Raw genomic sequence first — 14268 nt, forward strand, 5'->3', positions numbered from 1 at the left:
TATCAGCATCAAGAGCTTAACAGGCCTACAGATGTAGAGGTCATGTCTCGGTTTCACAAACACACACGAGCTATAAGAGAGCCACGATTTCCATTTACGTCCCACCCTCATGCCGTTATTACAGATTTTACTCAGCATCCTTCCATTAGACTCACAATGACATTAACATCAGAGGGCGGTTTGTAAAGCTACAGTTTGAATTGTGAATGCAAGTCGACCAATCTGTTGGAAATCACATAATTTAACCTCCAGTGAATATAAATATAGTTATTTCTTTAAGCCAGCAGAGGATTAATTAAATAACTAAATGCTATCAAAAAAACACAAAAGGAAAAACATGTAGAATATCTCCCTGGAAATCTATTTCAATACATGCAAATTAATCTATTTTAAGTGAACAGCCACTGGCGTCTGACACCCCTGTAAGAAAAAGCAAGAACAAAGAAAATGTGTTTATTTAACATGCTAGGCCTTTAAGTTTTTCACATGTGGAATGCTTTTAATAGATCAAAAATAACTTTCATTTTATTTCCATCATTGCCTTCAAAATTGTAATTCATTTACATTGTATATGAAGACATGGTGATTATTTATTTTCTCTTGAGGGCTTAAGGATCCTTTATTATTCCGCAGGGAAAGACTGAAACTCATCACATGTTGTCAAAGCTAATTCTACGTCATCTGTATAATACAGAGACTAATGCACTGCAAACTGAGACATTTTAAGTAAACAAAGAAACAACACGCCAACAATTAAAAAGTAATTATTTGTGAACCGATGACTTTGTAAGATGCATTGTTATGGCAAATATCATTAAAACCTCTGTTTGTTTTCAGATGCATCCACAACTTTGAGCTGTTACTGAACCGTATGTATTTCTAGACATGGTCATGATCTGTAATATCTCTGATTTTACTCCTATAACAAGTTACAAATGATAACGATGGAAAAAGGTCAAATTTGTATCTTTTTGCTCTCTTTCCCAAAGCTGAAAATAAGAACCATCTAAAACTGTAGGTGTTATAAAGTGTGACAGTTTTGATTGATAGTTGTGATTGACAACTGCTCTGAAGGGAGTATTTTGAAGCCGGAAGATCAGGAATTGTGCCTAGAGGATGGTCAAGATTTACTTTACCTTTCCAAGACTGGGATTCTGTTTTCACCGCAGACAGTCAATGTCCATGTAGCACTATCTCCAAAATGTGCTAAAATTGCAAATGTCATTAGCTCATTTGCATATTGTAGAAGTCATTATGCAATATTTGTATAAAAACAAGAACATCATGTACTTTCAGAGTGGACCACAATCACCAAACTTCTAAAAGTGTAGTGCTGCTGTTGAGAATAAGTGTTTCCTTAATGTGTTAAACCCATTTTTCCAACTTGTGAAAAATATTTGAGAACAAACACATTAAAGGGCAGAAGGAACAGTTGTAATTTATTTGGGTAAATCACTGAAACACTTACTGTCATTTTGGCAGCATCCTCCCACACAATGAGGTTGTTAATTGTAATGTTTGCATTTTATGTACAACGGACTACTGTGTCGTGTCTGTGATGACTGGAGGGCCGCCAACACTGGGCCTGCCCACTCTTCAAGTCGCTAGCCGAAGGTGACTTTTTTACTTGGCTCAAGTGTTTGCTTATTTTCCCCAAGTTTTACCATATCTAAGTTGCAGACTTTTTTCACGGGGAATCCTGTGATCCAACCAACAAAATGTTAATTGTCTTTGCTCCATCTCTGCAGGCATGACTGACTGCAGGCAGGGGAAGTGGACACAGAGATGAGTGTCAACCACAGCATGAGCTGCGCATTAGAGGTTTAAAAGGGTGAATTATCAGTAGCCCTGTCCAATAGCCGTTATGTGTGTGACTTCAAGTCCTTCCCTGGTGATATAGAGTGAACAAATGTGCAACTGAGAGAACAACAATCTGTGGAAACACGCACCGCTGATTTAACGGGATTGTATGGCTTTGTATCGTAGAACAAAATAACACAATCAAAATCAAGGGAGCAAACTAGATTTACTACAATACATTGTAACCCATCCTGTACTGTATAAGAATTATTGGATTGGAATAACAGCAATAGTAAACTTTAATTCCATCAAAAATATTGAGGGATAATCCTTCAAATATATTCTTGGGAAAATACTGAATGTCCTCTTCTAATATCAGAGTAGCACATGATAACAAAGGCCCCACGTAGCTGTGTACGTAACAGGAAGTATGATTACCTAGAAGAGCGTCAGGACCATAGACTGTATATGGTCAGGACACACTGTTTCAGGCATATGATAGCTATGTGACAACGATTAACATGATGATTCAGCCTCTATGGAGATAGACATATGACTGTCATGTTTATAGTTTACGCAGGCCTTAGCTAATCTGAACTAAACATTGAATACTGATTTGAACCGGTATACTGCATCTTGTGACTGTAACACTCTTGTATATAAGCATGTCAAGGACACTATTCGGGGCACTATTTGTCCCACGCAGCCCTGTGTGTGATGACTACTTCCATTCTTGCAAGGATAATAAATACATATATCCTGATATTGAAGACCAAGCCGGTGATGAGTGATATTTTCCTAACATCTACCTTGCACTTACATTATGCATGGAGTGACTAAGGTTTGCTTGTAACTCACAGACATTTCAACATCCTGTAGCTGACGGGAGCATTGGTTGTTTAGCCCCCAGTGAAGCGCACTGCACAGCACATGTGATATAATATTAGACCAGAGTCTCGGCACATCATGCCGTTTGTTTACGCAGATGCACATTTGAGAATTTCCCTTTTATGTTCTAACGATTAACGAATCTCATGGTGTCATTTGACAAGTCTGCACACAAGCGTTGGTTATTATTTCAAAGGATGCCATGTACGGTGATTGCTGTCTACATGTCTGCACCACGGATGCTTTGGCTGACATCTGCTATTACATACAGTAATTAGGAAATGATGGCATGTTTCCCAGTCCTGACATGAAAGGACCTCAGAATGAAATGACTGAGATATAAATAAAGGCCACAAATACTGTATTTTGCAATGCTTGAATAGATGAGACTTTAATATATCATTGCTTCTCATGAATTATGAAGTAGTTACTTGCCCTAGGCTAAGTGATTGGAGTCCAATGTTAAATAATATGCACTCCACGCATTACTCTCATGTTGCACTGGAGGTTTGATATTGTTTCACTGCCAGAAATAAGTACTTCAATCTTAAAATAACCGATACTACAGTGCAAATATACCGATATAATCAAATATCCTTCACCAAAAATGCCTAAGTAAAGTTTTAACCAGCAAAATATAATTGTGGCACCAAAAGTAAACATGCTTATAATCTCAGAATAATATTTAGAACATTTATATTAACAAACAACTGGGAATTTATAATACTGGATAAATGCAAATTCCTCTAGTTGAGTATAGTACAATTTCTGCCTCTGACTTGTTGAAAAAAATGAAAATGCTCAAGTAAAGTAAGGATAACTCTAAATCAGGGGTGGAGAACCTCCGGCCCCTGGGCCGTATACGGCCCGCAAGACCATTTGGTGTGGCCCTCGAGGTAATTTATAAACACACGCAAAAAATAAAAAAATTAAAGAAATCTAGCAAAATAATTAAACAAGTGAGTGCCTGTTTTTCCTGGCCGGTCAGGGTCCTTGACACAACACAAGCCTAACGTGTCATCACGTGGTATATGTCTCGTCTGACAGGGGTGCAGTTCTGACGGGGAGCACCAGAACGCAGCTCCGCTCCGGCACTTTGCAGTACCCAAAAATTGCAGTACCCATAAGGAGCCGTACACATGCTGCAGTTTTTGCGTGGCTGTGTCTTAGTTGTAAGCCCAGTGGCGATCTGTCATACTGATCATACAGTCAATAACTTTGTGGTTATTAGCATCTGGTTAGCTAGCTATGCTAACGAATATAAGAAGCTTTTTCTACAACCAGTGAGGCGATACACATATATATACATATACACAGGGTTGGGTTGTAACGGAATACATGTAACGGCGTTACGTAATCAGAATACAAAAATCAAGTAACTGTATTCAGCTCGCGTTACATTTGAAAAACGAGTAATCTGATTACAGTTACTTTCGTAACCTGAAGTGAATACATTTTGGATTACTTATTGGAATTATTGGTGGAAAGATTTTCTCACAACATTTAATATTCATTACTAAAGGTACAGCCGAATCATCACAGCGCACAAAAACTTTTACCGCCGCAGATGGACCAAAAAAGGGAGCGTTTGAAAAAAAGGGGCGGGTCCGCTCAGTGAAACAATAACAACGAAACATGGAGGAACAAAAGTCTGGGTTTAAGTCGTGTACGTGTAGAGGTGTGTGTGGTTAAAACACATCAGCCTGCGGTCGCTCTTTAGCCTTATGATTCTGAAGGTAAACATAGCGAAGGGGGTGCGTGAAAGGCACAGCGCGCTCGGCTTCTCAGAGGCTGAGTTAACCCTCCCGCTGCCTCCTGGTGCTGCAGAGATTTCATGAAGTGAAGAAGGTTTTCCTTCTATAAAACAGCTGTGGGCAGCAGATACTGTGAGAGTCACAGACATGAATTCATAGATCAAGGCAGACTCAGCACAGAGTATCCTGTTTTGCCAATCCGGTGCTTAAACAAATATAGCTCTACACCCCTGGCCGAAATGTCCTTAAAGGAATGGTATGCTCATGACACTCATTTTTAAATAATTATCATCCGATAAAACAGACCAGTCTCTGCCAGTCTTTCTTTTTTTTTTTTTAATCCGATGACATTATCAGTGATTTTAAACTGATTATATACCGAAATAACATCAACACTGTGGGCGCCGCCATTTTCCGGACGTGACGTAAACCATGCGTTTGGTTTTCGAGGACACGTTGATCTCCATGTTATTTACTGTAGTTTCTCTCTTCAAATATGCCTCACTGTATCGCGAAATATTGCCACAATTCTGATAGGAACAATCCACGGAATGCTTAGTTCCATCTGTTGCCAAAAGGTAAGCGTAAGAAGTACATTCAGAGGCAGTGGCTAGCGAAATGTGGCCGGCCCGAACCGAGAGATTCACAGGCTCATGTATGCAGCGAACATTTCAAATTTCCGGACGACTACTCTGAGAGTATGATAAAACATAACATGGGATTTATGGAACAACCATTACTTAATGGAGATGCAGTACCATCGGTCTTTCTGGTGTCATCACCGACCAGGACACCAGTTCGGCCAGTTGAGAAATCGCCCTCTGCAAGTGTGAAGGGACGGAGGAGCAGAAGTAGTGCTCGGAGTAAGAATAAGGTATGTTATAGTACATTTCCATTGCAGCGGCTAGTCCCGTTTTAACGTCCTTTAGCGTCCAGGCCAGGACAGTTTTTGGTGGCCTTTCCATATAGCGTAGTACCGACTAGTGTGTATTTCCCCCCAGTTTTTTCCGGCCCCATAAAATCGTGATTCTATGGCCAGGGACAACGAAGCTGAGTATGCTAAACTAGAGAGGGAATCGCTAGCAAGGGTGGTACTACATGCATACATATAGTATCTTATATCATCTTCCTATTATACACACATGCATTTCCAAACATTTGGTCTACCTATGTTGCAAATGTATTATCTCTTCAATTTACACACGGCATCTATTGCACGTCTGTCCGTCCTGGGAGAGGGATCCCTCCTCTGTTGCTCTCCCTGAGGTTTCTCCCATGTTCCCTTTAAACTGTGGGTTTTCTTCGGAAGTTTTTCCTTGTACGATGTGAGGGTCTAAGGACAGAGGGTGTCGTATTGTCATACTGATAAAACATCAAAACTTCTTCCTCTGCTGATGAGTCCGAACTCAAATACTCGGCCATGTTTCCGTGTGTTGACAAAGTGAACGCATGGATGACGTCACGACCATCACGTGACTACTTAAAATGGAAAAAATGGCGGCGGCCAGACGGAATATAAAGGTTTTGATAAAAAAGAGCTATAAAATCATTATTTACCGGGGAATATCGCTGATTTCTTCAGGGTATGGTTTAAACATAATGTTTCACTAAATACTGAAGTTTTGATTAATTATCTAATGAGTGGACCATTCCTTTAAAATGAAGTCCAAGTTCGACATTTTAATTCATGTCCTGCCAACACTGACATGACAGAAGGCGACACGCCCGTTCAAAGCCGTGTCCCTCACTCCTCACATCCCAAGCTGCATTCTCAAAAAGTGTATTATGTTGTCGCATCCTTTCAGATGTTATGTTTTAGTTGTGCTCTTGATAAGCCATTAAAACAGTAAAAACACGTTCAGTTTCCTTTTGCTTTTTTTGTCTCCTGTTCACCAAAACATACCCATCTGTGATGGAAAAAGAAAGTAATCTGATTACGTAATCTGATTACGTTAATTGTAACTGGATTACTTTCAGAGCCCAGTAATCAGTAACTGATTACATTTACAAAGTAACCCTCCCATCCCAATACATATAACTATAATGATCATATATTACATTACATGCATTACATGTCATTTGTTAGACGCTTTTATCCAAAGCGACTTACATACATTCATTCAGTACTGTGGACAATCCCCACAGGAGCAATTTGGGGTGAAGTGTCTTGCCCAGGGACACAACGACATGCTGACTGCAGTGGGACTTGAACTTGCTACCCCCTGATTCGCAGTCCAGCACTCTATCCACTGAGCCACAGCCTCCCTCCCTGATCATTATAGTTATAAAAAAATAAGAGAATAAAGTAAACAGGTATAAAATACTATATGACAGTAAAAAAAAAGTTGTTATTAATAAACAAGAATACAGTTTGAAAGGTTAGTGATTTGTAAAATATCCATAAAGAAAAAGAAAATCTGTTTACAGTTCTGTTTCATATGGGTGTTGAGAGATGTATCCATAGATCTACTAATGTTGCTCTCAAAGTGCATCAGATTGATGCTTTTAACTTCAACATTTAAAAAAAAATCTTCCCGGGGAGCATGCCCCCCGGACCCCCCTAGAGGAGGTTAGGTCCCCCCCACTTAAATCATGTTCACATGGATAGGAGTCTAAAATTTACATTTGCACACATCTTGTGTCCATATCTTTCTGTTTGGGTGGTCATGCCACAACCGTGCACGTGCATGCATGCGCGAGTCATGGCAAGATATCTGGATTAAGAGGTTGCTTTTTCTTTGCACAGCATGAAAGAAAGGTGAAATGAGTGGGCTGTGATTTTAGTATTTTTAAGCAGAGGTCAATAATTTGTACGGCCCTCGGAGGATGTTGAAAACATTGAAATGGCCCTTGAGAGGAAAAAGGTTCCCCACCCCTGCTCTAAATCATACTTGCAGTGCTTGGGTAAATACAACTCCAATGTAATACCAGTGGTGGAAAGTAACAAAGTACTAGTTAATTTCGACCACTGGGATTGAATTTGAGTTTTATTTAAAAACAAACTTGCAGGTTCTGGACCAGTTTTCCTGGGCTAGTTGCCCAGGTGGGGCCCATGTATTGGAAAAACTGATCTGGCATACACAATCTGTTTGGGCAGTTTCCAAGGCTCCTCGCAAACTCGCCCTTCACACCTTCTCTCTGCTGCAGTGAAAGCCTCATCCAAATGTCCTCCAAACACAACAAAAGAAGGTTTTTACCACTAAGTGCATACCTATCGAGTAACCATGTAAAGCCACTTCTTATACTGTGTTATTAATGTAACATAAATAAGACAACATCTTAATTCCAAATGATTTTACTTTATATATTTAATCGTTTCCCCTCAATTTGTTGGTTTAATTTGCTACACCAACCATATATTGCAGTACATAGTCCATAATATCTGCTCTTTAGCTACTAAAGTTTTCAATGTTAGGTTTAAGACCAACAACTTGGTCAAGGTTAGGGATAGATCACCTACTTTTTCATAATTCCAGTCCACATACTTACAAACTACATGCCACAAAAAAAAAACATTTAATGGGCTGTAAAAAAACAGGTTGCAGGAGAACATAATCAATGCAGAAATATGGTTTCCCATAAAACACAATTACAACCATTCATTAATATCTAAATGTAATTACGCGGCAGTATTGCTTAATTTTGTTTCACTTATCTTAAATAAAAATCTAACTCTCCCAAAAGTGCTATTATGGTTTATATACAAACTAACATTGTCCCTATGATTGTGATGATTTTTCAATCCAACACCTATGGAAATATTCTTGTTCCCTAATATTAAATTATACTTGGAATTCACCTCTTCATCCGATCACCACAAACAAAACCCAATCCAGCATTGTAAGGCAGGATATCGCTGCAGTCTGAAACCTGCTGTGTACCAAGGAGATGAGAGGGGGGTGAGGGGGGGTTGTTTGTCTGCTCAATATTGCAGCAGTCCACTCAGACACAACACAGATCTGTGTGCAAACAATTCTTTAATAAGAAATGTGTATCTACACTGAACACAAATATAAACGCAACACTTTTGTTTTTGCTCCTCCGGAGCCCTGCGCTCTTCCCCAACCTAACCCTACCTCTACCCCTCACACCAGATACTGACTGGTTTTCGGACCCCCCCAATAAAGCAAAAATGCACGTTTCAGAGTGGCCTTTTATTGTGGCCAGCCTAAGGCACACCTGTGCAATAATCATGCTGTCTAATCAGCATCTTGATATGCCACACCTGTGAGGTGGGATGGATTATCTCAGCAAAGGAGAAGTGCTCACTATCACACATTCTTTCAGATTTGTGAACAATATTTGAGAGAAATGGTTATTTTGTGTATATAGAAAATGTTTTAGATCTTTGAGTTCATCTCATGAAAAATGGGAGCAACAACAAAAGTGTTGCGTTTATATTTTTGTTCAGTGTAAGTATACCTCGGCCTTTTCGAACAACAGTCTAATTTCATGGCGTGTCGTGTTTATTTCCCCAAGATGTTTGACCCCACAGAAAGATCCAAAACAGCACAGACAGAGTCACTGAGTTAAGCCTTCCATACATGGAAAGTAGCTGTGGGGGCACAGTGGTGTGATTTGTTGGAAAATACGTTTATTTAAAAGGGGATTTGTGCTGATCTGCACATAAACACCAACAATAGAGAGGCTGTTATCCTATCATAAACCTTAGTACAATAATGTGTTTTTAATTACAGTATTGTGTCCCCCAGTTGTATACAGTATTTAATGGAAATTCATAAGAACAACTTGGCTTTACAGTAGTGAAACATGTTTTGTATTTGATCATTATACACGCTTGCATATTCCACAATGAGGCATTAACACTTGATTAAAGTTACACTATCAACAGTTTAAACACAGAGCTCTGTGGGAGGCATTGACAGGGTTTTCACAGATGTTCCATAAATACACTTATATCAGAGATTTAAAGCTGACCCTTAGGCTGTACGTCTCATAATACCAGCACTGGTATTATCAATCAAGCTGGGTTTCAGTAGTTAAACCCTGTATTAGTGTATTTTAGTGTACAATAAAATAAACCAAACCTCCACGAAAATGATTCTTAAAGTAAGGTATTTTCTCTCTGCAGTCTCAAACCTGAGTGGAAATCTTGGGGAGGTTTTGCTCCTCAATATTGTCAGCAATAAGTGTTATCTCTTTGACCCCTTTATGCTGTATAGCAAATGTCATTAACATTTCCTAGGTGATTACATTGTGATTGGATAGTGCAAAACGCATAAAAGCCAGAAGGAAATGCTTCCAGGAGGCATTAAGACCAGTCTACCTAAGCACATTCTGGAAATTCATTATGATGCAATCTTATACAGGAAAAAGCCTAAAAATTACAATAGAATTGAATCAACATTCGACCCACGCACACAGAAATGAATATTGTCAGCCTTACAATGGAAAACCAGTGATTTTATCCAATTTGTTTACCAGATGTAAAGGTGAAATCGTCAATGCTTTTATCAATGAGTCAATCCAATGTAAAGCTTTATTAATGCAAGGATTTGCTGCTTTTGAATATCGTTTTGTTTGGAATGACAAAACAAGGGAATAAAAACTGATTCTGTGTTTTCTTTAGTTTTTTCTCTATCTTATACTACAACTGAAGTAACAGGAAAATGCACTGTAGTGGAACTCAGTGTTGTGTGCCACTTTCCTTTTTTTTTATCAATATGTTTATTGATTTTCAGCTTACAAAAAATCACATACATAGGACGAAGACATAGAGCCAAAAGCGATACATATATACACAGGACAACTACTTCACTTTACATTAAAGAAAAATAACAACATTAAATTAAATTGGTACATACCACAAGGGCACTCTCATACATCGACAACCATCCAGTTTTCCAGCAATAGGACCGTATTTTTCTACAGAGGATATCACAGTCATTTACATTTTAACATATTATAGCATATTATAGCATTATCGCATTATCCTGCCCCAGGTTCGTTCAGAAATTGAGATAGGTCGTTGTTCTTGGTATACTCTATAAAACGTCCCCAGACCTTCTGGAACAGTTCTTGTTTGTCTTTGAGAATGTAAGTGATTTTTTCTAAAGGCAGACATAAAGAAAGTTCCCTAAACCACTGTGCAATACTAGGTTTGCCCAACTTTTTCCATGTTAAGGCAATCACTCTTTTTGCTTGTAATAAACACATATCTATAAAAACTTGTTTATAACGCTGTATGTTATGTCCATCCGGATATAGGCCAAGTTGGACATTTTTTGGTTCCAGCTTTAAGCTGATCACTAAAATATTCTGTACTGTTACCCTAACCTCTTCCCAGAATTCCTTTATTCTTGGACATAACCATAGACAATAGAACAGTGTGCCTTTTCCCTCCCCACATCTGGTGCATGTATCTGGGATATTAGCGTTAAATGTATTCAGTTTTTCTGGTGTAATATACACTCTCATTAGCCACTTGTATTGCAGAAGCTTTAGACGCGTATTACCCGTCTGTGTTTGGGCCGCCTTACAAGCTGTGCTCCACTCTTCCAACGTTAGATTTTCCTGTAAGTCATTTTTCCAGGCATTGAGTCTAGAGTTCGAGGATTCTGAGTAGAACGCCAGCAGGAGATCATAGAATTCAGATATGATGCCCTTCCCAAAGGGGTTTTTAATTAAAACTTTCTCCAATATGGACAGAGGAGGGGCCAGCATGAGTCGATCCTGGTTTGCTCCTACAAAGCTCCTGAGTTGCAAATATTTAAAACATTTTTTACGAGGGATATCGTATTTACTGAGAAGTTCCTCAAATGATAGAAACTTCCCATTATCACTTCCAAACATATCTTTTAACTGTCCCACCCCCTTTTCAGCCCATAGTCTAAAACCTCCATCGGCATTCCCTGGCGCAAAAAGAGTATTTCCCCAGATCGGGCTGAACCAGGAGAGAGAAGAAGGTTCATTCATATATTTTTTTACTTCCTGCCAGACACCAATTATATTTTTAACTATAAGGTTAGGTGTAGTTTTTTTAAGGTTTTTAGGGTTGTCAGAATATAGATAAGTGGGAAGTGGGAGCTTTAAGGAGCAAGACTCAACATCCCTCCACACCGGAGGCCTCTCCTCTGTGTAGTAAAACTATAGGTTACTTACGTAACCCCAGTAATCATAGTAACATGAAGTGAGATGTCTCACTATGGGATGCGCCTCATCGCGGAGCAAACAGAAGCATCAATCTCATTACGCCAATCCTGATTGGCTGGTGATCTTGACGTCAGCGTCAGAGAATTCACCCCCTATAAGTAGCTTGCGCCACGACGCATGCGTCATTCAAAATAAGCACCTCTTCTCGCTTCACCATAGCAAGGAGGGCCGTCTGGTGAGACATCTCACTTCATGTTACTCTGAGAACTGGGGTTACATAAGTAACATATAGTTCTCATTCATAACACTCCGTTCGATGTCTCACTATGGGAAATTGTAGCTCCCGTATTGCCAGGCGAGCTTATCTCGAAAATCAACAAACCGACCAGAACTTTAACAGGTAGGGCTCCGACTCAACCAGGTGCCCAGCACTGCTTGAGTCAACTGGGAGTAGAACGTCCAGCCTGTTAAGAGGCGGACAAAAGTGAGCGGCGAGGACCAGCTCGCCGCTTGCACCAATGTCTTGGATGGGAGACATCCTGGGCTCTGTCACTGTCGGCCACTAACAGTGGCGGCAGTGACGTCAGAGTCTAACTCCCGCCTTCTCCCGCCTGCTCCAAATAAGGGCAAAGAGGCGGAGCCGAGGCGGGACAGGGCGGGACCTGCTGCCACCGAGCGTGACGTTCCAGACCTAGCTCAGGCTAAGAAGCTAAGCTAACATGCTCTCAGTATTAAGCTAACAACCTATGCTAACAACACAGTCTATGCTAACAACCCAGCTTGCGGTCACTGCTCCTCGTTCCCGGCATATTCTGAAGGTAAGATACCCTGTAACTTTACAAAACGTGTCCTTTTGATTTAAATGTTCTTGAACCTACACTATACAATTGTTTTTAAGTGCTTCACCGTTTTTCAAATATAAATGTCATTTGTAACTAAACTTTGTAAACTAGCAGAGATATGGCCAGTGTTGCGTGAACTCAATTTAATTAATGAAATATGACTGTAGAAAAAGAAAGGTGCTTTTATATTGATTAAACCATTTTTATTTCTTTCAGCATTAAGAAAAAAGAAGATGGCAACCTCCACGCCAAACTGTACAACCTGTAAGTTGATGGTCCTGGCTTATACTTTACATGACTTCAGATGGTTGACATTACACACAAACATACTATACATATATATATATACATGTGTGCACAATTGTAGATAAACAGCACACAGTATATAAATATATATATTAGAGATGTCCCGATCCGATTACGTGATCGGGGATCGGAGCTGATCACGTGATTTTCAAAAGATCGGAATCGGGAGGAAAAAATCGTGGATCGGAATTTTTTTTTAATGTTACAAAACAAAAATGACCATGTTCACGTCTTAAAGTCATCCTGAGGCCTTAGTTTTGGTTTAAAATTACACAACATCATGTATGTGTTGCTTCTTTTGGGCTTGTTTTCAGACCTGGTTGCTTATTTCTCTCAAATCTGGCAACAGAGTGGGCGCAGTGTCTAATAGTAGCAGTAAGCTAACGAGAGGCTACGTTCAGCTGGTGACTCGGGACAGAGAAAATGTCAGGAGTTTGGAAGTATTATAAAATTGAAAGCGAAGGCAGTGTAACAGCCAGATGCAATGTTTGCAAGGCGGAGGTTCCGCGTGGTGGAAAGAACAGAGCTACGTTCAATCTAATACGCTACCTGAGAAACAAACACCAACAACAACACGACGAGTACACAGCGGCCACTCAGGTAACGGCACTGAAACAACCGACACTTTCAGAGACTTTTAAAAGGAAAGAGAAACTGCCCCAGAACAGTGAAAAGGCCAAAGAAATAACAGCCAAGATAGCTGAATTCATCGCGTTGGATGACCTGCCGTTATCTGTTACCTTTTTTCTCTCTTAATGCATTGCATACAGATCGGATCGGGAAAAATCGGTATCGGCAGATTGTCAAAATCAAATGATCGGAATCGGATCGGGAGCAAAAAAAGGTGATCGGGACATCCCTAATATATATATATATATATATATATATATATATATATATATATATATATATATATATATATATATATAAAAACTGTGTGCTGTTAATCTGTTTTTTGAGGTTTTGCTCTCTTGTTACTTTTAACCATACAGGTGTGATTTCAGTTATTTTGTATGTTATTGTCAAAGGAACAAAATGAGCAACCCTTTATACTTAATTTGATATTCCTCATTATCTGAAGCATTTGTTACTCTCATTTATTTTCCTCCCATAGTGACTGTATGGATAATCGGAGACAGCTGTGTCCGGCGTGGAGCCCAGAGAGCTACAGAGACCATCAGCAGCAACCTTGGCCTCGACCTGAGGGTGTGCTGGTTCGGTTGGGGTGGACTGCGCTGGAGAGGTGTCCTCCCTTTCTTTATGGCTACTTTTGTTCATAGCCTAAATGGTGTCATTGTTGACCATTCCAACATTAGACATGACAGTCCTGGGCTGTTTTTGCGAGATAGAGTTCATTTCACCCCTAGGGGAAATTATATTTTTTTAAGGTCACTAGCCAATTGCCTGAAAGACCACCTCCAAAGACTGTGAACTGCTAACATGTCAGTATCACTGTTTTTGGAATTGGCCTTTAGAGTATGTATTCTAAGGCCCTTGCTAAGCCCAGACTGTCATGGCTAATGTTGAGTTAGATATTACATCTGTAGCCATAACACTGTTAACAT

This window comes from Pseudochaenichthys georgianus, chromosome 3 (genome assembly GCF_902827115.2).
Source record: "Pseudochaenichthys georgianus chromosome 3, fPseGeo1.2, whole genome shotgun sequence".
NCBI lineage: Eukaryota > Metazoa > Chordata > Actinopteri > Perciformes > Channichthyidae > Pseudochaenichthys > Pseudochaenichthys georgianus.